A 23,032-nucleotide genomic window follows, 5' to 3' on the forward strand; every position below is an offset into this window, starting at 1 on the left:
GTTGTGTCATGAAGGGCATTCGACGTAAATATATATATATATATATATATATATATACAGTAAAGTCTCGTTATATCGATATTCTCGGGAGTTAGAAAAAATGTCGATATATCCGTCCATATATATATGGGAAAAACGGGAATACTCAATCAATCAACTTGGATCCAGTTTATATTTTTTTTCTTTTGTGAATGACAGGTACAAAACCACTTTAAAGAATGCCTTTGATCACAAACTAAATTTCAAACTAACCACAAACCATGTTCAGAGTGATAAATCTGTCACTGGTCATCGATGAGAAAGGTATGATGCTTCATTTATTGGCACAAGTATTTCAAACATTTTTTTGTAAAATTTGTACAGGACGGATGTTTTTTCCTTGACATCATAAGAAATCTCTGCTTTGACAGAGCATCAAAAAATTTGAAGAGACTCTTGTTGTTCCACCCCACGGAAATCTTTAATAAAAGGCGAAAGATTTGAATTTGAAGCGAAACAAGAGTACTGCCAACCTCACGTTGAAAAGGGTGATACCTCTGCAATCCATACGACCCCACAGGGACGGTTTTACACGATTAGTTTGAAACGGTATGTCGTCTTTGTCATTGCACTGCAAATCATAACCTGTGATATCTATATTTGCTGTCCTTGTGTAACGGAGTTGTGCGCTTAGATTATTAAATTATGAAGGAAGTGACGCAACGGCGCACAATGTGGCACTATGTCCCGCCCATAGTTTCCAGAACAATCTCGAAGAGATTCAGGGTGAGTCGCAATTTTCTGTTGGTCTTGATTAACGCGCATTTTCATGACAATATCTTATTTTGTTTCCCCTTTTGTACTGTCTAGTGTTATCTAATTAGTTCCCTTATTCATTTCGAGTCCAGATTACTTTTTGTGTCATTATTTACTTCACGTTTTGTCGAGTGGAACTTTGGAGCATATGCGCTTTTCTATCGCAGTTAATCACAAGACGAAACCCATGCGACTTCACCCATCCCTTCTGCCATGCTGTGTTGCAGGTAATAATTGTTTCATTTCGTTTTTATTGAACAATATTTAGTTTCTTGTGTCGTGTTTCATTTGCCCGTGAGTGTCCGTGGCGGGTTGAACTGCGCGCCAGCCATTACAAGCGCACCGCGTTCTGCCGAGTCTCCGCCCATGATGCGTTCAGGGACATCTTGTAAATAACAGTGAACTTGTGTTGTATTCTCTTTTTCTGTAAATAACCACTATACGATCACACGTTGTTAATTCTGTTTTGTTATCTACAATGTTTTGCATTTGAGAACAATCTCGAGGAGATTCAGGTTAATCACAAGACGAAACCCATGCGACTTCACCCATCCCTTCTGCCATACTGTGTTGCAGAAATAAAAAGACACGTCCACGCGTCTGGTCTCATTAAGACGGCAGCATCGTGGGGATGAAGACAGTCACTGTTGTGACACCCGTCACATTGGTGCCGTGACCCGGATCACAAGTGACTCTCCACTTCGGACCGGGACCGCGATGCTGCACAATGAAGACGCTGTGCAGTCCCATCACTCGGTGGACGGTGTGTCGACCCCCGTTTTGGAAATACATGTAGAGTGTTAATTGTCTGCCTGCTGTTTTGCAATTAGTGTGTTTTTTTCATGTACGTGTTTTTGTGTCTTAAGTCTAAGAATGAGCTCCTTACAAGTAACAAGTAGCACACCTTTGAATGAGTGTGTTGGTAGAGGTAGAGGCTTCCCAACCGTGTAACAGTTGTGTAGTGTAATCCAGAGTGGTGTAGGTTGTACAGAGGGGAATGGGCAGGTTCAAGCTGAGGCCACTTATGTTAGTGGGGACAGAGTTCCTTCCCAGACCCAGTGCAGTGCATCTACGACGAGCGCACAGACAACTGATACACCAGCAACAGATCCCTTTCTCCAGTCTGTCACAGTTATGTAGTGCTATGCAGGGTGATGTAGTTTGTACAGAGGGGAATGGGCAGGTGCGAGCTGAGGCCACTTATGTTAGTGGGGACAGAGTTCCTTCCCAGACCCAGTACAGTGCATCTCCGACGAGCGCACAGACCCTGACACACCGGAGACAGATCCCTTACTCCAATCACCTGACGTAGTTGGTCAGATGACTGACATAATTAGACCGCATTTTTGTATATCCTTGCCCGATAACCTTGTCTATTTTGCCTGTTGGTCTTTCTGTTGTCTTCCGTGTGTATGTTGCCTCACTTCTGCATAATTTAAGGGGGGTGTATGTAACGGAGTTGTGCGCTTAGATTATTAAATTATGAAGGAAGTGACGCAACGGCGCACAGTGTGGCACTATGTCCCGCCCATAGTTTCCAGAACAATCTCGAGGAGATTCAGGGTGAGTCGCAATTTTCTGTTGGTCTTGATTAACGCGTATTTTCATGACAATATCTTATTTTGTTTCCCCTTTTGTACTGTCTAGTGTTATCTAATTAGTTCCCTTATTCATTTCGAGTCCAGATTACTTTTTGTGTCATTATTTACTTCACGTTTTGTCGAGTGGAACTTTGGAGCATATGTGCTTTTCTATCGCAGTTAATCACAAGACGAAACCCATGCGACTTCACCCATCTCTTCTGCCATACTGTGTTGCAGGTAATAATTGTTTCATTTCGTTTTTATTGAACAATATTTAGTTTCTTGTGTCGTGTTTCATTTGCCCGTGAGTGTCCGTGGCGGGTTGAACTGTGCGCCAGCCATTACAAGCGCACCGCGTGTTCTGCCGAGTCTCCGCCCATGATGCGTTCAGGGACATCTTGTAAATAACAGTGAATTTGTGTTGTATTCTCTTTTTCTGTAAATAACCACTATACGATCACACGTTGTTAATTCTGTTTTGTTATCTACAATGTTTTGCATTTGAGAACAATCTCGAGGAGATTCAGGTTAATCACAAGCGAAACCCATGCGACTTCACCCATCCCTTCTGCCATACTGTTGCAGAAATAAAAGAAATAAAAAGACACATCCACGCGTCTCGTCTTCATTAATACGGCAGCATCGTGGAGATGAAGACAGTCACTGTTGTGACACCCGTCACACTTGTATCCAGTTTATACGTTTTTTTCTATTGTAAACGGCATGTACAAAACGATTTTAAGGAATGCCTTTGATCACAAGCCTTCATTTTGAACGAATCGCAAAACTTGTTGATGCATTCAGAGTGATGGGTCTTTCAAAAAAGTATGATGAATAATTTGTTGACAGTGTAGGCACTTCTAGCATTTTCTTGTAATTTTATTATGATTGGTGGGATTTGTTTTTTTTTCTGCGGGTCCTCCGGTTTCCTCCCACACTCCAAAAGCATGCATGGCAGGCAGATTGACCACTCCAAATTGTCCCTGGGTTGACATTCCATTGCAAATTATAACCCGTGATATGTATATTTTCTGTACAGTACTTTGATTACATCTATGCCAAACAAACAAATACAGTACTGGTATTATTGCATTGATGTGTGGTTGATCACATCTTAATAGGAAACATTTTTGGATAGTGATGATTGTGGATAAAACAGCTATCACCCAGCCAACCCTCGACACGGCCGAGTAACTACATCTGGTCGTTACTGCATGGGTACAAGTCTAAAGTCACTTTATTTGATTGTGGGATTGTACTATTAATTAAAAAACGTGAATATTCGAATCTGCTTGGATCCAGTTTACACTTTTTTTCTGTTGTTAAACGGCATGGAGAAAACCATTTTGAGAAATGCCTTCGACCACAAGTCTTTATTTCGAACCAATAGCAAAACGTGTCGACCGAGTCAGTGTGGTACTTGCATGGTATAAGTGTGAGTTAACAGATAAGTCTGGTCATTGAAAAAAATGGATCATTTTGATGATAGAATAGAAAAGCACTTTCGTTATAATTACTGGCAAGATATGGGGTTTGCTTTGACATATAGAAAGCTCTGCTTTGACAGAACATCAAAAAATTCGAATAGACCCTTGCTGTTCCTCCACACGGAAATCTTTAGTAAAAGGCGAAAGATTTATGCGAATTGAAGAGAAACAAAAGTGAACTGCCAACTACTGTTGAAAAGGGGGATACCATTGCTATCCATACCACCCCACGGGGACGGTTTTATACTCAAATACGTACAGTACTGTATGTTGCCTTTGTCATTGCACTGCAAATTATAACCCGTGATACGTATTGTAATGCCCCTCGGCGTGATAAAGGATGCACACAGTCGCTAGCACAGCTGGTCAGGCTTTTATCGAGCAAACGTAGAAGTAAGCACATTCATATCGGAGTTGTTGGTGGCACTACTCACGCTCATGCATTTCCACTCAGGCTCTCTCGCGGACCCCTAGTTGTCGGGTCCTCCCTTCTCTATATGACGTCATGCTCCCCTGACGAGCCCAGCCCCCAAACATGCAAATCACAAGCAGCGGACGTTACAGTTTAGCTTTACTTTGAGCACGTCTCGGCGGAATTAACAAATACTATTGTGTTGGTGTGCGGTTCACATCTCAAAAGGAAACATCTTTGGGGACAGATGATTGTGGGTATAGCAGTAAACACCCAGACAACCCTCAAAATGACCGAGTCACTACATCCGGTCGTTTACTGGGCCTATCAAGGGATTGTAAAATATATTTTTTAATTCTAATGAGAAAAACATAAACATTCAAATACCCATGGACGCAGTTTATACTATCCACTTTCTGCTTTTTATTGTAAACGAGATTTACAAATTCTTCTATTTCTAACTCATCACAAAACTTCTCTACCCATTTGAAGTGACAAGTATGTCAACGGTGATCATTGAAAAAGTATGATCATTAATTTTATAACGACAGTATATGTTGTATGTATAAGTATGTTACTACAGTTTGACTTTGCATCAGAATAAGTAAGCATTATAATTTAAAAAGAATAAGAAAACCTTACAATTTAGTGGCTATGCCTTGAGAGCATCGTAGTTATTGTGTTTTGACAGACTTGGAGAACTCCGCTGAAGCAGAGCATCAAAAAATCCTGAAAGGCTCTTGTTATTCCTCCTCACGGAAATCTTTAGTAAAAGGCGAAAGATTTGTACGATCTGAAGAGAAACGAGTGAACTGCCACTTACTGTTGAAAAGGGGGATACCATTGCTATCCATACCACCCCACGGGGACTGTTTTACACTCAAACCAGTGACGTGCGGTGAGGTTCATGGCTGGTGAGGCACTGACGTCATCATAGTCAGATTTACAAACATATAAACTAAAAAGTAGCTTATTCACCATTTGATTGGCAACAGTTAACGTGTTTTGTTTAAAATGTCATGTCAGCATTCTTTATATATCCAAACTGTAGCATCGAAAAAAAAATTATTTGAAAAAACGTTATTATCGTGTTACCTTTACTTGTCAATGAAGTCGATTCGCCGCTCCTTCTGAAGAAAGGCATCGCTAACATCTTTGTAGAAGCCTTCCTTATCTTTCTTCAGTTTTAAAAGTCTCTGTCTCAATGGAGATCACTGCCAGTGAAGAAAGTCGTCCTTGACCAGTCCTGTTGCGACTGTATGTTTCAGTCTTTTCAGTGCTGAGAATGACAATCTCATCTACTTCTACAGCAACAAATGGGGCTGCACCGATCTCCCTTTTAATGTCAATTCTAATTACATCACCAACTGCGTCAATTAAATCGATCTGTATTCTGTTTGACAGGCCACAAAATACAGTGGATGTCTCCAAATGTCTCGCTAGCCTGTCATCTTTCTCAGCAAAAGCATGTAATAGTTCAACATAGTTGCCACGATTAGCAGAGCCTTTACTTTCATCATTTCCACGAAATGCCAGCTGTTGTTTGGCAAGGAAGCAGGTGGCATTGATGAGATATTTTAAAATCTCCCGCTTCTCCTTTACCTTAGCATTGTGGATGCTGATGTTGAGTCTTTGCTCATTTTTGATGAGGCTCCATTGTAAAATTTTGAGGTCGCGATATCCCATTTGAGTCCAGACATTGTCACAAGTTGAGAACAGAAGGCAGGAAAAGCAGAAAAGGCGGTTTCTTGCTGGACATCCACACAGCCAGCCTTTTCGTGTGTACCACTCTGTCTGAAAAGAGCGAGTATTGTGTCCCGTTGTCTGAAGCAAACGTTTTAGCTCCGGTGTTGGTCTTCCTTTAATTATTACCTCCTGCTTCGATTGAAAGTCCAGTTTAGAAAATTCTTTCAATTTAGATATGTAATCCTCCATTCTGAAAATGAGGCCAAGCAACACGAAAAAATGACTGGAGGGTTGCACTTTACTTGCTAACTGTTTACTGTAGCTTTCTGTCTTTAATTCTATTATTCTGCAGCAGTGGAGTCGCAAGTATCTCTGGAATCACAAGCGCCCCTTGTCATGACGCGGGAGAACTGTGTGCCTCACCTACGCACAGTTTTGACAAAAATAAAATAAAATAAAATAAAATAAACACTGGAGTACAGTGTTTATAATGTACAATGACTCTACATTATATACACCAGCTAAACTGTAGAAATTTAGTTCATATACTAAACGTGTTTGAACGCTTTTATAGCGATATGCAGAGGGACAGCCGCAATGTGGTGTCACTGCAGAGCAAGCCAGCAGTTCGCATAGTCATTGCGCAATCCATGGTGAGGCTCAGCCGGCTGCTGCCTCACCGCTCGTCTCTACTTAGTATTTGAACGGTAAATGTGAAAATTCAGTGATTTTGAAAAAAATCCAAAAACGGTGAAGTTAGATGGACAAGAACTTTAAATTACAAATCACTAAATACATATAACAGTTTAATTTATTTTTTCATTTGATATTTCCATGATAGGTTTCCATGATGACAGGTGAGGCACTGCCTCACCTGCCTCCCCTGACTGCACGTCACTGACTCAAACGTGTAACTTTGGTCAGTCAACTGCAAATCATAGAATATATTTTGTATAATTGAATCACATGTAAACGGTAGGAACAAATACAAATTTGTTTTTTTGTGTGAGTTCTATCACAACAGGAAACTTTTTTGGAGAGAGATGGTTGTGGTGAGAGGAGTAAACACCCAGCCAACCATCGAAATGGCCGAGTCACTACATCTGGTAGTGACCGTGTCCATGTCTGAAATTAGTTGATCATGGGATTGTAGAATTAGTTTAAAAACACTTACAATGGGAAAAGCATGAAGAGTCAAATCCACAGTTGATAATTCTTTTCCTGTTGAAAACTGCATGTATAAAATCATTTTAAGCCATGCCTTTGATCACACCCATTTATCTCAAACTAATCGCTAGCCTCCACCCATTCCAAAGTGAGAACTCTCATTAAACAAGTATATTCACCAGTAAGTCATTGATGGAAAATATATTTTAAAATGTTATGATGAATTCAGTATGAGAGATAGGTAGGATTTTCTTTCACGTAGTAAAAAAAGGGCTGTTTTTGGAGAGCATCAAAAATGTTCACATAGACTTGTTATTCCTTCCCATAGAATTTTTTAGTAAAAGGCGTCTGTGCAAGCTCTCAGTCGTACAGGAGTGGTCCATCGATGAGAAGGTTTCTTCAGCCGTCATCTGTACAATTTTGAAGGTTTCGGACGTTTCGCCTCCTATCCAAGAGGCTTCGTCAGCGAACTAAAGTCTGACTGGTCGTATCGGCCCTATTTATATATCCCTAATGTCCAGGCATGGCGGCGCCGGACACAGCTATGATAGGTCACTACTCTCAGGTTGGGGGGAGCAGAGGACCCCTCCCTGTTGCCCCACTGATTGTTCCTACATTCATGACTAACAACTGGCCTATTTCCCCCCCTCCCACCGGTATCACCTCATCAGCATAATGAATGTTGCCTAACCTGTTTTGCCTAAGCAGGCTATTGTATGAACGATCCAAATTGAACCTCACCCCACCAGACCGGTTTAAAGAAGGATTTTGTTGTTTTATAAGAATTGCTTCTTTTACCCCCCTTTCAAACCATCTATGTTCTTTCGCTAAGATTTTAACCTCATTGTCGTCAAATGAGTGGTTGCTAGCTTTTAGGTGCAAATGTACTGCCGATTGAGGCCCACTAGTATTATCCCTGCGATGTTGATAAAGTCTTTTATTGAGAATTTGTTGATTCTCCCCAATGTACTGCTCTTTCCAATTTTCATTCTTACAATGTATGGAATAAACTACATGACTTTGTTTTTCATTTGGTAGCCTATCTTTTGGATGCACTAATTTTTGCCTTAACATGTTTATCGGTTTGAGATAAGTTGGAATTTTATGTTGCCAAAGGACTCTTTGTCATTTTTCAGAAACTCCTGCTATGTAAGGTACTGCTACTCCTCTCCTTTTTGTATCTTGAGAATTATTGGTTTCATTCCCTATTCTTTCTTTCTGACATTTGTTAAATGACCACTGAGGGTACCCACAGTTAGTGAGTGCGCTCCTGATATGTTTAGACTCCTTTTCTCTACCTTCAATGCTAGTTGGTATTAGTTTAGCCCTATGCTGGAGGGTTCTGATAACTCCTAGTTTGTGTTGTAAAGGATGGTTAGAGTCAAAAAGTAAGTATAGGTCAGTGTGCGTAGCCTTCCTAAAGACTTCTGTTTTTAGCGCTCTGTCCTCTTTTATAATTACTTTACAATCCAAGAAGGCTAGTTGGTTCTCTTGAATGTCCTCACGAGTAAATTTAATGTTGATGTCTACAGAGTTGAGGTGATCTGTGAAGGATTGAATTTCTTGTTTTTTTAATTATGACAAACGTATCGTCCACATATCTAAACCATTATCTAGGTTTTGTCCCCGTGAAGGATGTGAGGGCCTGTTTCTCCATCTCTTCCATGTAAAGATTAGCCACTATGGGTGAAACTGGTGAGCCCATAGCACAACCATGAATTTGTTTATAAAATTCTCCCGAAATTGAAAATACGTAGTATTAAGGCAGATTTCCAATAATTGGCAGATGTGATCCGGTTTAAGTTTGGTTCTTTCATGCAGAGAAACATCCGCCAGCAGTCTCGTCCTCACCACTGACTGCTGCTGGGGTTGGGACAGATGTAAAGAGAGAAGTCACATCGTATGATGCCAAAGTTTCCTCAGGTTCCAATATGAGGTCTTTGATCCTCTCTACAAACCCTGTGGTGTTCTCTACATGATATTCTGCGTTACCAACCAACGGAGCTAAGATAGTTTTTAAATATTTGGCTACATTGTATGTAGAGGAGTCAATGCTACAGACAATGGGTCTGAGGGGGAACCCTTCTTTATGTATTTTTGGCAGGCCATAAATACGTGGCGTGGCCTCTCCCGGGTGTAATCTAAAATACATCTGTTTGTTTATGTATTTTCCTTTCTCTAACTTTTGGAGACAGTCTACCATTTCTTTCTTGTATCTATTGGAAGGGTCCCTTTTTAGTTGCTCATAAGTGTTAGAATCACTGATTAACCTATTTACCTTTTTAGTAAAAGGTGAAAGAAAAAAACAAGCGTGAACTGCCTACCATATCTTCAAATGGACGTCTTTATTGCCAGCCTTACCATTTTACATGACGGTCTGTCTCTCTAACCATGATCTGTCACCTTTATTTTTCCAATGTAAACGACAACCCGTGATATGCATATTGACATCTTCTCAAAACACAAACTCAGCACGAACAAATATTTGCGTGTGGTTCCCCCTTGTAATATGAAACTTTGTTTTGGTACAAGGCATTGTGGGTAACCCGTTCCGAGAACCATCTGTTGAAGGCAGCCAACGACAAACATCAGAGCCCAAACACTTTCGCAAATGCATCTTCTGACCAGATTGTCTTTGATAGTTGACAACTTGGGTCGACGATGCGGGAAAAGGAACAGAAATGGATAAGTAAAATTTAGGACCATTTTTAGAACTTTGAGCAACCTTTATAAGGAAAGAGAAAGGACTGGGACTACGCCCCACTTAGGATATATAAGACTTGCGTAGCGACATTGTGGTGCGCGGGGGTGCTTCCTTCCAACTTGATCCTGAATATTCAGTAAAACCACATGCAAGAATCCCTCCTCCAGCCTCTGATTGCACCTCACAACTCAGCCCGAATTCAAAGGACACGCAGAGGACTTGGGGGAACAGAAACCAGTGATTGGACCTCACTGAACCCACTACATGTACAGTGGGACCTCAACTTACGAACTTAATTGGTTCCCAGACAGAGTGTGTAAGGTGAAAAGTGTGTATCTCAAAAAAAATTCCCATAGGAAGCCATTAAAATGGGAATAATCCGTTCCCGGGTTTCCATAAAATATACTTTTCAAATAAATAAGCCTAAAAAACTACACACAACATACCTTATTTTATGTATAATAAATGTGCTATTGTATTGTAATGAAAGAAATACACTGCATTGTATCGTAAAGTCACTATATTTACATTTGTGATGGCTTGATGGAATGGCGTTGGAGGTCGAAGGTCAAAGGGAATTGCTGTTTGGAAAGAGAGGCGCATTACATGAGGACTGTAATTAAAGAAATAAACTGTGCTGTAAAATAAAGTTTTATTTACCTTTTTGATGGTCGATGGCTTATGGAAGGAGAGTCACCTTCCATATGGACTGTTGGTAACTTAACCTCTGGTGCTGTTCGGTCGTGTGCTTCCGCCGAAGATCACTCCGCCAGCCGTGGTGGGTGTGTATTATGAAAATGGTGCTTATTATAAGGTTTAATTTTCATAAATTTCACGTTTGTAAGACGAAAAGTTTGTAAGATAAGGTGTTTGTAAATTGAGGTCTCACTGTACTTAATTTTTGGTGCTCCACATATCTACATTGAATAATATTTGTAATACGTACTTGTCTGTTTTTGTTGTTCAAAATCAGATAAGAAATACAAAACTTCCTGCGTTGAGTCACTGATATCAAGTGCTGGTATCAAGCACAGACTTGCTAGTTTATAATTGAGACCCTACTTCGAGTGAAGTTGTGCAGATTGCGTCGGTTGTCTCAATACAGTATGCGTCTGTGTAAGCTCTCAGTCGTACAGGAGTGGTCCATCGATGAGAAGGTTTCTTCAGCCGTCATCTGTACAAAAGTGAAGGTTTCGGACGTTTCGCCTCCTATTCAAGATGCTTCGTCAGCTAACTAAAATTTTTTAGTTCAAGATGCTTCGTCAGCGAACTAAAATTTTTTAGTTCGCTGACGAAGCATCTTGAATAGGAGGCGAAACGTCCGAAACCTTCACTTTTGTACAGATGACGGCTGAAGAAACCTTCTCATCGATCAATGCAGTATGCAAAAGTACATTTGACTCATTGTGTGTGTTTTTCATATCCTCCGCTGAGACATTTAGTTTCAATTAATTTTTAACCGAAGTTGTAGTAACCACTCCGAACATACACCATCCCTCAAAGCTCCCTGAAGAAGCAGCGAACGTTCATCAATGGCGTAGAACATATGAAAGACCTCATTATTCTACGGCAGCTTCACGCTCAGGAAGGAGTATCATGACTCTTCATCGTGGTTAGAGAGACCAATCACTTTAGAAACACATTTCTCAAGTTAAAAACTATAGAAATGACCCCTGAAAGTATAGTCTTAACTCCACATCAGGCGACGCTGACAAGTCATCTCTGCAAGTACTATTTTCACTCAGAGGACAACCTTGGGGGACCTTTTGGCCAAACTCGGTACATCACGAGGGGTAGATACAAACGCAAAGTCGGTATACGTTCACTGTGGATAAAATATTTCAAATGTGGCTTACGTTGTGATTCAATGTGCTTCATCAAAGCATTCTGTGTCGATCCTCGAATAAAAAAATGTCTGGCGTGGTAGGACACGCCTCACTGTACTATGATTGGCCATACAGCGAGGGAACGCGTTAAATTTACTTAACCAATCATATGATAGAAACAAACCTGTCAGAGTGCTAAACATGGTGCAACTGGAATACGATTGAGTAAAAAAAAAACTTCAGGCAGTGACTCTCGCGGTTTACAGTGCTGCTTGTAGTTGTCGGGTCGTGTTTATTTGCGTTGATGAAAATAAAATGTTCAATACCAACCTGTAAAGGAATAATACAACACATATAGATCTACGATCCTTAAGTTGCACGCTCCCGGGCACTATCTCCTCCTTTCACCGCCGGAACGTGTTTGTCATGGATTTCTTCCGGTGTCGTGTTAAGCGTTTGTGATCAGCTGTCTTCAAGCTTTGCGATGTTAGTCATGCTTAAATGTGCTATTTGTCTTTTTCCAACTTAAAAAAGAAAAGTGCATTTTTACAGTCCCACCGCGAGTCCAATTGATTTCAAACTAAAACGTCGTCGCTTCTAAATTAAGAATGTTCGCGGATTTACCCATAATCCTTTGTACCAAAATAAATAAAGTGACTTTATTATACAGTGCAGTGTATTTCTTTCATTACAATACAATAGCACATTTATTATACATATGTGACGGGCGTCACAACAGTGACTGTCTTCATCTCCACGATGCTGCCGTATTAATGAAGACGAGACGCGTGGATGTGTCTTTTTATTTCTTTTATTTCTGCAACACAGTATGGCAGAAGGGATGGGTGAAGTCGCATGGGTTTCGTCTTGTGATTAACCTGAATCTCCTCGAGATTGTTCTGGAAACTATGGGCGGGACATAGTGCCACACTGTGCGCCGTTGCGTCACTTCCTTCATAATTTAATAATCTATGTGCACAACTCCGTTACACATAGGATAAGGTCGGTTGTGTGTAGTTTTAAGGCTTATTTAGTTGAAAAGTATATTTTATGGAAACCCGGGAACGGATTATTCCCATTTTAATGGTTTTCTAAGGGATTTTTTTCGCCTTACACCTTTTTTACGCCATACAAACTGTCTGGGAACCAATTAAGTTCGTACGTTGAGGTGGCACTGTATTTCAAACATGTTTTTGTAAACTTTGCACAGGAGGTGTGTTTTTTTTCCTTGACATCATAATCTGCTTTGACAGAGCATCAAACAATTGAAGACTCTTGTTGTTCCTCCCCACGAAAATCTTTAGTAAAAAGCGAAAGATTTATACGATTTGAAGCGAAACAAGAGTGAACTGCCAACCTAACGTTGAAAAACGTTTGCAATCCATACGACCCCACAGGGACGGTTCGCAAAACTTGTTGATGTATTCAGAGTGATGGGTCTTTCAACATTGGGCATTGAAAAAGTATGATGAATAATTTGTTGACAGTATAGGCACTTCTAGCATTTTCTTGTAATTTTATTATGATTGGCGGGATTTGTTTTTTTTTCTGCGGGTCCTCCGGTTTCCTCCCACACGCCAAACGCATGCATGGCATGCAGATTGACCACTCCAAATTGTCCCTAGGTTGACATCCCACTGCAAATCATAACCCGTGACATGTATATTTTCTGTACAGTACTTTGATTACATCTATGCTAAACAAACAAATACAGTACTGGTATTATTGCATTGATGTGTGGTTGTTTTGGGGGTTGGAAGAAAGGAATCCCCAAATTGGGGTTTTCCTTTTCCCCTAAAATTTTCCCTTTTTAAAATTTCCGGGGGGAAAGAATTTTAAAATTTTTTTCCTTTAAAAACTTTTTAATTTCTAAAAAACTTTTTAATTTTTTTTCCCACAAAACAGATTTTTCCTTCCATTTTAAGGGGGGGGGAAAACATATCTTTTAAAAAAATAGATTAACAAAAAAAATATATTGAAGTAAGCCCCGATTGCCGCCTAAAAAATTTTGATCAATTTATAAATCTTGATGGCGATCAGTTATCCATTTTATGTCAAATATTTATCAATATTAGATTTGTTACTTCTAAATAACAGTAGGTTGCAGAGTAATTTGCTGTTGAGGGAAAGAACACACTACTATGTATATTTTACTATAACGGAATCTGACTGAACAAAATGTAGTGCATTTTTCAAAGTAACAGTCGCATAATTTGGTGTAATCGAATCATTCTTGAATTTAGGGCTGTAAAATTCAATGATTATCTTTTTACTACAATCATTTAATTCAATTAAGTTTTCATTATATTTTATCAATCATATGAGGGTTGCGAGTGACCATGTCTGTAGCCACAATCATTCATAGCAAAATCTGTGTATGGACTACACACAGAACAATATTTTAAGTATGTAGATTCCTAAATATAAAATCATATCCGGTTCATAAACTTTCTTTGAATTTCTAAAGTGTCCTTTGGTAGATTTGAAAGCGCCTAGTAAATTAAATGTATTATTATTATTTTATATTATTATTATTATTATTATTATTATTAATTGCAGCTTAGAGAGAGCGAGAAATTACTGTGTTGTGTAAATCCGTCCCTGTGTTGGTTGGATTGAAAGGAATCACACTTTTCAACATTGGTTAGCATCCACTCTTGCTTTTCTGTCAAATCGTAAAACTATTCCTATAATAGTCATCATTTAACCGTGAAGCAACTTCAAGTTGATGTTAAGCGAAGTTGATTTTTCACATGGAATGTACGTTTTCTAGATCATCTTAAATGTGATTATGTTACAAATGACATTTTAATGCTTCATGACATACGATTTGCATGTAAGAGTTGTCAACCGTACTGTCGTTGAATTTCGTTATTCAAGTAACAGATTCTTAAAAAATTGGGTATTAGCAACTCAATAGTATCTGATTTACTGAGTCTTAATGCAATAAGTATCGATATCAAATTTATCTAAGTAGTTCATTTCGTGTACATCTAGTAAACCTATAGATTTACAAACATATAAATTATATTTTATGTATCTATAGATGTATAAATTATTATTATGTTACTTTTCTTAATCATATACAAGTGATCTTGTTGATGAAAGCGTACATTATGTGATGTTAAATCCTTATTAGTATATTAAAATTACATTATTTTTCATTTTAAGTAATCTTGGTTATTGAAGTACGCGTTACGGATTTATATATGTTAATAACTTCTTGGGTTTATGATCAGAACACTCATTTTATTTAATCGTCTTGTTTAGCAAAGCTATTCTTACTTTACGGGTAGGTAACAGCAATAGTTTTCTGAAATTTTTTTATCTCTGCGAATGGAACGTTATATGAGTTCATATGTAATAACGCTTTGTAGATTTTTTTCAAAACAGATAGTTCCATTTTATATTGCTTGCAAGATTAGAAGATCATATATCAATTGTACTATTTCAATGAACGAGTCATGATTAAAGTAAATGCAGTAATGATTTTGAAGGAAATGCGGACGCTATATTGCTGTGAAGCAAGTAACTTGTGAATGAAGTCTTACAATATTCGGTTTATATCATACTCCTGATCCACAATCTTTCCAAATTCATCCATGTCGGAAGATGTGGGGCGTGTTGCTGTTGTCCAATCTAGCATCAAATCTATTAAATTAATTATAAGATAGATTTCATCTAGTCTGATTGTAGTACAATAAAAATCATACATATGTAATATATTCTTTATGTGTAATGACAAGGCTATTTGAAGCGCCTGTAATTATATATTATTATTATTATTATTATTATTTATATTATTATTATTTTATTCTATATGTGTGCAAACGAACGGTTATGTGTAAACGTCCTGCTGGGGAGGTACGATAGCAAAGGATCACCTTTTCACAGCGTCTCGTCATCAATGTCACTCTTGCTCCTTCAAGATTCGTACAAAGTTTCGCTGCTAGATGATCGTGAATCAAGGAACAAGTACCAGTCTATGTCTGATGCATCATTTAGAGAGCTTCATATTGAGATGATACTATAATTGACAGTTTTGTGCATCATATATTCATAATCATATTGCAGTTCTTAATTTGATTCATGATGCACTATATTAACTTCCATGTGATTCTGTTGACTGAATCGTTCAATTTCGCATTACTGATTGTTTTGCATCGAGGATCTGTAGTCTCTTACTGAATTGGTCGAGTTCTACGATTTTTTTGACTTTGTCAGCAATGTATAGTTTCTTAACTATTCGCTATGACAGTTGTTGCTTATGTAATACTGAGAATTTGCATTAAGTCTTTGATTTTACGTAATTATGCTGTACATGTCGTCTTGTCTGGTAAAACTCGATAGACTATTCTATGGTGAATTTTCTCAATAACTTAGTTTAAACATGATATAGTTAATCAGTGATTGTTAGTATGCTCTTAAGAATACAGTTCCATATATTTTTTGGTTGTAAATTTTCTCTCACGATGTATAGCGACATTTATTGATGGTCATTGCAAGTTTGCTTGCTCTACTCTTCAACCTTATCATATCCAGTTCGACTTCCTAGTGCCAAGTCATGGACAAGTGTGACGCTAAAGTATTCAGCCATATTTACAATGTTTTTGTTTGCTCTTACAACTCATAATAACATTGATTTGTTTCGATTAAAGTTACTTCAGTGAAAGTCATTGATGAATAAATTTCACTTTTACGCTGTTTCACATACTTTGACTCAATTGAGAATAATCATTTACTATATTTCCCTTAAAGAATTACTCTTTACTCCTGTTGGTAGATCTCAATTTCAGCCATTCTTTAAGAACCTGTTGTTAAAAATTTACAATTTCGGTTTCTCATAAATTGTTCATTGACAAAATCAATCAAGACATCTCGTGAAAATAACTATTGCTTGCTTTGAGGTGTTAATAATTTTGAAATCATGACGCATCAATCTTGAACATTTATATATCGTGCTTTGTAGTGAAATGGTTTCAACAATTGGTTATGTCGTATTTATGCCATTGACTACATAGAATAACATTATCAAAATTTATTCAACGATATATTTGTAACCATTATCTTAATTTTAACATAATTCATGAATAACGATTAGAAACTTGATTTAGACAACATTTACTTATTTCTTTCCTTTCTCATAGACAATCATTTTGAAGAAGATCATAATTCTTTGATCAGAAGCTTCCTTTTGTATCTTCTTCTAGAATATTGACTCACACAATGTTTGATAAGCTGTTTAATAAAGATACTCTTGATATACCAGACACTTATAATGTCAGTGTGAAATGACATCTCACTCTAACTTTTAGTCATGCTCACATAATGTCTACTTCTAATTCAGCGGTATGGACTGTTAAAAACTGTAATGATTTACATCTGTATTACATGCATCATCAATATACAAAGTGAGTCCCAAAAAGACTTAATGTTTGAAGCATATGAGACATGACAATCAATCAATTCATATCAAGTAGTATACATTTTCAGAAGCTTAATGTTTGAGTATGCGACATCATTATGAATCAGTGACTTGTGAGTTATCACTGTTGACTGCAAAGTAGATATTGTAATTACGATGAAACTCTGATTTGATATTTGATAACGTTACATATTACTCTTTACATTTCGCTTCCATTTGACTTATAAATGGCATGATAATCTTGAAACTCTTATTTTGTTGAGCTTTTAAAATTCTTGGTCCACGAGACATCTCCAGTAGTAAGCTTCTTATCTCTGTTAGACTTAGTTAGTGCTGAAGATGACAAGCGCTATTCTAGCAAGCATCGAGCAGCCGCCTTTTCTCTGTCTGAAATGCATCATATTGCTCACCAATGCTAGTCAACGTTGTATCTTTTCAAGCAGATTAATGGTATGTCCAATAATCGTAGCCTTTCTTTCGAGTTGAAAAGTAGTAAATGACATGAGCTGTTCTTTTAAATGTAAATTCCATTCAAGTAGTCTTCAGAAGAAATGATCTGCAGGGTTGTTTGTCTTGCTAATTTCATGTGCTTTCATGTTCAATAAGCTATTTTGACTTAATGACTGAAACTCTTCTGATTTACTAATCGCCCCTCTCCTGCTCATTTGGTGGATGAGTCTTGCCACTTTAGTGTCTCGATAAAATTTAGCAGAATAATTTGAGCACAGGATCATGTAAAGTTGAAAAGATCGGAAGCAAAGCGTTTCTTCTGACATCAGCACGAGATTTTCTGTCTAAAGGGATTTTGAACGTTTAGTACGTTGCCGGGTTTAATTAGTACCTCCTCTTGAAATCAGATAGAAATTCTTTCACATTTAGATATGTATTCCTCCATCTGAAAGTGAGGCCAAGCAACACGAAACAAGACTGCAGGGTTGCACTTTACTTGCTCTGTTCACTGTAGCTTTCTGTCCTAATTTATAGTATTGAAGACGTGGAGTAAGAAGATCTACGGACACAGCGCCCTCCTGTCTCGTAGCGGAACTGTGTCCTCTGCATAGGATGATAAATAAAAAAAAACTGATACATGATACATGTAAATGACTCCATAAACATAAACTGTACAAATGTTACACGTGTGCTCAAACTAGTCGTCTGCAAGAGCAATGCGGTTCACAATCAGGCAATCTGCCAGCACTCCCATAAATAGTGACCTTCATTCGGTCCGAGTAAGGACATGGAATATAAAGGCCAATCGAACATCATATTAGTTGCTGACGATCTTTGAGCCATCTGACTTTCATTGACAGATACGGATAGAGGACTTGCTCACGAACTGTTAGCTCACCGCTGCGCTATGCCGTCTCTACTTGATCATATGAAGTAAATAGCCGAAACTGACGTCCATAATTTGAACTAATGTAAATCGACTAAAACTAACTTACAACATGTATATGACTGTTCATATTTTACATGATACATGACAGCTTATTTCAGTGTTTATGCACTCATGCTATATCAGCTTTATATGACTCGGAAATCCTGACTGACTCGCAAACTGTCCATTGATCACTCAAATCTCGACTGACGTCGACAACATTGACAATTTAGTTGTACTGATAATTCGACTGATTTGTGGAATTCCGATGAAGACTTATAGTTAGACAATAACTATAACGAACAATGAATTGGGAATTGAATGCTAAGCAGACACAACCATTGGACGATTCATGGCAAACTATGTATAACGCATTGGTGAAAATCTATGTTTAGTTATACAGGAAATGAATCTAATTTATATAAACACACGTGAACTGTATTTCAGTTATCTTACACATCTTTGATCAATATTACGTTTCTATTGATTCTAATTTTACCTACAATACTTCTCATTTGCTCGTTTCAGAATCAGGCTGAATAATTCGCTTAGTTAAACACCTTATACGTTATTTGTTTACAACTTGGTGTGTTGAATAAAGTATACCATAAACATGGAAGTAGTAAACCTCATACGTAAGTGTAAAACTTGCATTGTAAAAGTTGTAAAGGCTGAGAAAGAGCATGATAATTGTTGCTCATGTAAACCGTTATTAAATTGTTGGTAAATGTTTCAGATTTGAGACGTAATCAGACAGATACAGCATTGCTTCCTAATCAATATTTCTGAGTTGAACATGCTTTGTCCTGTAAAGATTTCACTGAAGAAAACAGTTAGTTGATTCCAATTATGATTGCCTTGCAAGGAATCCATTATATTGTTCATAAAGGAACACTTATTCTTGTTCCACTATACGAGTTCTTCAACATACAAATCATTTATATTTACAGTGAGAACGTGACAACACGCTGTACTCTGTTGTCCACTGTCTTAGATGACTGAATTACAGTACGGATAAATGATAAATATAGTCAACTAACATGACTCCGATATGCACTGTGTATTGCAAAAGTCTGTACTACATAATATTACTCGAGTGTTACTATCAATAAGTGTTGTGATTTACAACCTTTGCCAAATATAGTACCAATTAAAAATCAAGTGTATTTCATTGTTCATCATAGTGATGTTCAAATATAATAATACCAATTATTCAATTGTAATTGGTAATACTAACTTATGTTATATTTATTAATGTATTTGTATTTTATTAATTTAAGTACTACATATTATTATTTATTTTTAATTATGTATTAAGTCTTTGTGTTGATAAACGAATAGTTATTTAATATTTTTATTTAATATTTTAGTTTATACTAATATCATGTACAAATTCTTACTAAGATTTGGACCTATCGATTAATTTCGTTTTGCTAAAGATACGCGTACTCTTGTCTAATGTACAATTTGGTTACATTCCATGAATCAAGTTATGAAAATATTGTCACTGCGAGCACTTCTCTGATATCAATGCTAACAGTATCTGATCTTAAAGGAAACATGCAGTCAAATCATTTAAGTGACACTGCCGTATGCACTTGCTTATATGCAACAATCAAAATTTAATTATCGAGTCGTATTCAAAACATCGCGATAGTGTTCTCTGTTTATCCACAATCATTATCAAAAAATTTTACTACGATGTCACTACAAACAATGTCGGGTTGGATTGCACTCTTTACCAAATACAGTATAGATACAATTCGTGTCAAACTGAACTAAGCTAACATGTTTGTGTTTATCAAGATCTAAAAAATAAAAATTATTATGTGTTCATTCATTAATTTAAATAGTTTTGTGATTTGATCAAAGTGCCAGTAAATAAAGTACATTATTATGTGTTCATTTTTTATTTATAAATGTCATTTTATTTATTGCGTAATACATGTATCTAACAATAATTATTATTATAATATATTGTGTATGGATAGCATATTAATTATTTATGACGAGAAGCAGATCATTACTTATTAAATGAAAACTTTGGTTTTATATTTCCTGGAGAACAGCCTTAATTGAAGATTATTTGTTTCTTATATTAAAACTTACTTTTATATTTCTTATAACAGTTTTAAATATTTTTGCTTGACAAGGAATCATATATGTATTGTAACTGTAATATACGTCTAGATGAGAACGCATAGATATGTCTAACTTATTCCACTAAATGGTGATAACAGCACTGATATTTCTGAACGATGACCACGTTATCAAATGTCTCGTATACTCAAATGATACTGAATGCGATGGCAGGTTTAATCACGATTACGGTCTAGAACAAATTCTTTATGTACCGAAAGGATTTAATCAACAAAAATTTTATTAAGATGTGCCATATACAGTACATACCAATCTTATGTTACAAATGTGTTAGTCTAATACATCATGTGACCAATTAGCTGTATTAGAATGTTGCATTATTCACAATAAGTTAATTAAATATATGTGTATTAATTATTAATTAATAGTATTTTGTTTGATTATTTGAAGTGCATTAGGAATACTATCCATGTAATTTATTTTATTATAAAGATTCCTTTATGATTTGTAAATCACTCTGCATTGCAATCGGTTAATTCATTTCTGTTTAATGAAATCTTTGGTTGGGGAATACAACGATATTCCTGTACATGTTGAAAACAGCTTTCTCTTTAACTAAAATCTTCCTTTGACATAGCAGTTCACTTAGCTTCAAGATAAATTCATGCTACTATATGCAGTCATCATTAGCATACTTGTATTTAAGTCATGTGAGCATTTTACTTTGAGATAACCTGCAGTTGATATTGACAATGAGCTATTTAGGCATTACTATTAGTTCATCGATAAATGTCTTAGCTCGATACTAGACTTATGTCAAGACAATTAGGATGTTGACAAATAAGTACGGGTTTCGCCGTATTAGTACTTCTCTTGATGTCGACATGTGCTCTGTGAGGTGGAAAGTTTGTCTGTTGCTCTTATTTACCTGTGTCACATCAGCGATATACTATGTCCGATCGGCTTGCTGGTCTCTTGTATGTAATCCTTAGAGTAACAATATGATACTGTCTGCTGTCTTCCTGTAAGTACAAGTATCTGTTGTATAACATTAGTGACATTAGTGCTCTATTCACAGTTAGTAGTATCCTGAAGTTGTTGTCATTTAAATGCTGCATCTGTAAGCTTCATGTTCATACAGTGTCTCGTAGAAGTGCTGTTCGTTAGCCTTCATCAGTATCAATAGGTTTCTGACTTTAGCTCTAGTCAAGCTATCGTACGAGTCCTCTAGCTAAAGGTCTTCGCCTATAGCGATAGTTCGATCGTTGTGCCTATTCCATTGTAAGTTTGACATGCCAACTAAACATATTATGTATGCCATTATGCATGTGTCACATGTATTGAGGACTAATAATATCTAGCCATCAGAATGTTTTTTTTTGTATTTGCTGTTTCTCTATAAGGAAAATATATTTGATCTACAATATAAAATGTTCATTTGTCAAAGCATTCTTGGTGTCAATAAATATACTTTCTTGCTTGCTGACTTTACCCACAAACACTTAACTAATGTGGATGCTGAATAGTAAACCTGCATACCAGTACACCACCCCGATTGAATTTTCACCTCCCTTTAGATGAGACAACATAATTGTCACTCTTCAATTTCAGCAGCAGGTAGCGTCTTGTTTAAAAAAAACTGTTAAGAATGATTTGGAACAAATTGTATTAACATTGACAAAATCATACAAACATCAATCACAAAGTAGAAAATAACTATTTTTGTTTGAACGGTGTAAATATTTGCAAGAATCTATGACGCATCAACTTGAACATATATATACATATATCAGTGACTTGCGGTGAGGTTAATGGCTGGTGAGGCACTGACGTCATCATAGTCAGATTTACAAACATATGAACTCTACAGAGTAGTTTATTCACCATTTGATTGGCAACAGTTAACATATTTTGTTTAAAATTTCATGTCAGCATTTTTTATATATACAAACGATTAGAAAAAAAATAATTTCAAAAAACGTTTTTATCGTGTTACCTTTAGTCCATGCGCCGCTCCTTCTGAAGAAAGGCATCGATAACTTCTTTGTAGAAGCCTTCCTTATCTTTCTTCAGTTTTAAAAGTATCTCTGTCTCAACGGAGATCACTGCCAGTGAAGAAAGTCGTTCTTGATCAGTCCTGTTCCGACTTTATGTTTTCAGTGCTGAGAATGACAATCTCGTCTACTTCTCCAGCAACAAATGGGGCTGCACCGATCTCCTTTTTAATGTCATTTCTAATGACATCACTAACTGCTTCAATTAAATCGTTCGGTATTCTGTTTCACAGGCTAGAAAATAAAGTGGATGTCCCAAAACGACTCGCTAGCCTGTTATCTTTCTGAGCGAAAGCATGTAATAGTTGCCACGATGAGCAGAGCCCTTACTTTCATCATTTTCACGAAATGCCAGCTGTTGTTTGGCAAGGAAGCAGGTGGCATTGATGAGATTTCATCTGTGCTGTATGTCATG

The 23,032-nt window shown here is 37.0% G+C and overlaps 5 non-coding genes across 5 annotated transcripts; all 5 read right to left on the reverse strand.

The window, feature by feature from the left end:
• Positions 1 to 394: 394 nt before the first annotated feature.
• Positions 395 to 505, reverse strand: LOC148895663 (U5 spliceosomal RNA). Its single transcript, XR_016115675.1, has one exon. It is a non-coding gene; the product is annotated as a U5 spliceosomal RNA (small nuclear RNA).
• Positions 506 to 3,929: 3,424 nt separating this feature from the next.
• Positions 3,930 to 4,043, reverse strand: LOC148895664 (U5 spliceosomal RNA). Its single transcript, XR_016115671.1, has one exon. It is a non-coding gene; the product is annotated as a U5 spliceosomal RNA (small nuclear RNA).
• Positions 4,044 to 4,977: 934 nt separating this feature from the next.
• On the reverse strand, positions 4,978 to 5,088 carry LOC148895665 (U5 spliceosomal RNA). Its single transcript, XR_016115669.1, has one exon. It is a non-coding gene; the product is annotated as a U5 spliceosomal RNA (small nuclear RNA).
• Positions 5,089 to 11,307: 6,219 nt separating this feature from the next.
• Positions 11,308 to 11,523, reverse strand: LOC148895666 (small nucleolar RNA U3). Its single transcript, XR_016115679.1, has one exon. It is a non-coding gene; the product is annotated as a small nucleolar RNA U3 (small nucleolar RNA).
• Positions 11,524 to 12,897: 1,374 nt separating this feature from the next.
• On the reverse strand, positions 12,898 to 13,008 carry LOC148895667 (U5 spliceosomal RNA). Its single transcript, XR_016115676.1, has one exon. It is a non-coding gene; the product is annotated as a U5 spliceosomal RNA (small nuclear RNA).
• Between the last annotated feature and the right edge of the window lie 10,024 nt (positions 13,009 to 23,032).

Source organism: Hippocampus bargibanti, linkage group LG07, assembly GCF_051943395.1.
Source record: "Hippocampus bargibanti isolate YZ-2025 linkage group LG07, ASM5194339v1, whole genome shotgun sequence".
Classification (NCBI taxonomy): Eukaryota; Metazoa; Chordata; class Actinopteri; order Syngnathiformes; family Syngnathidae; genus Hippocampus; species Hippocampus bargibanti.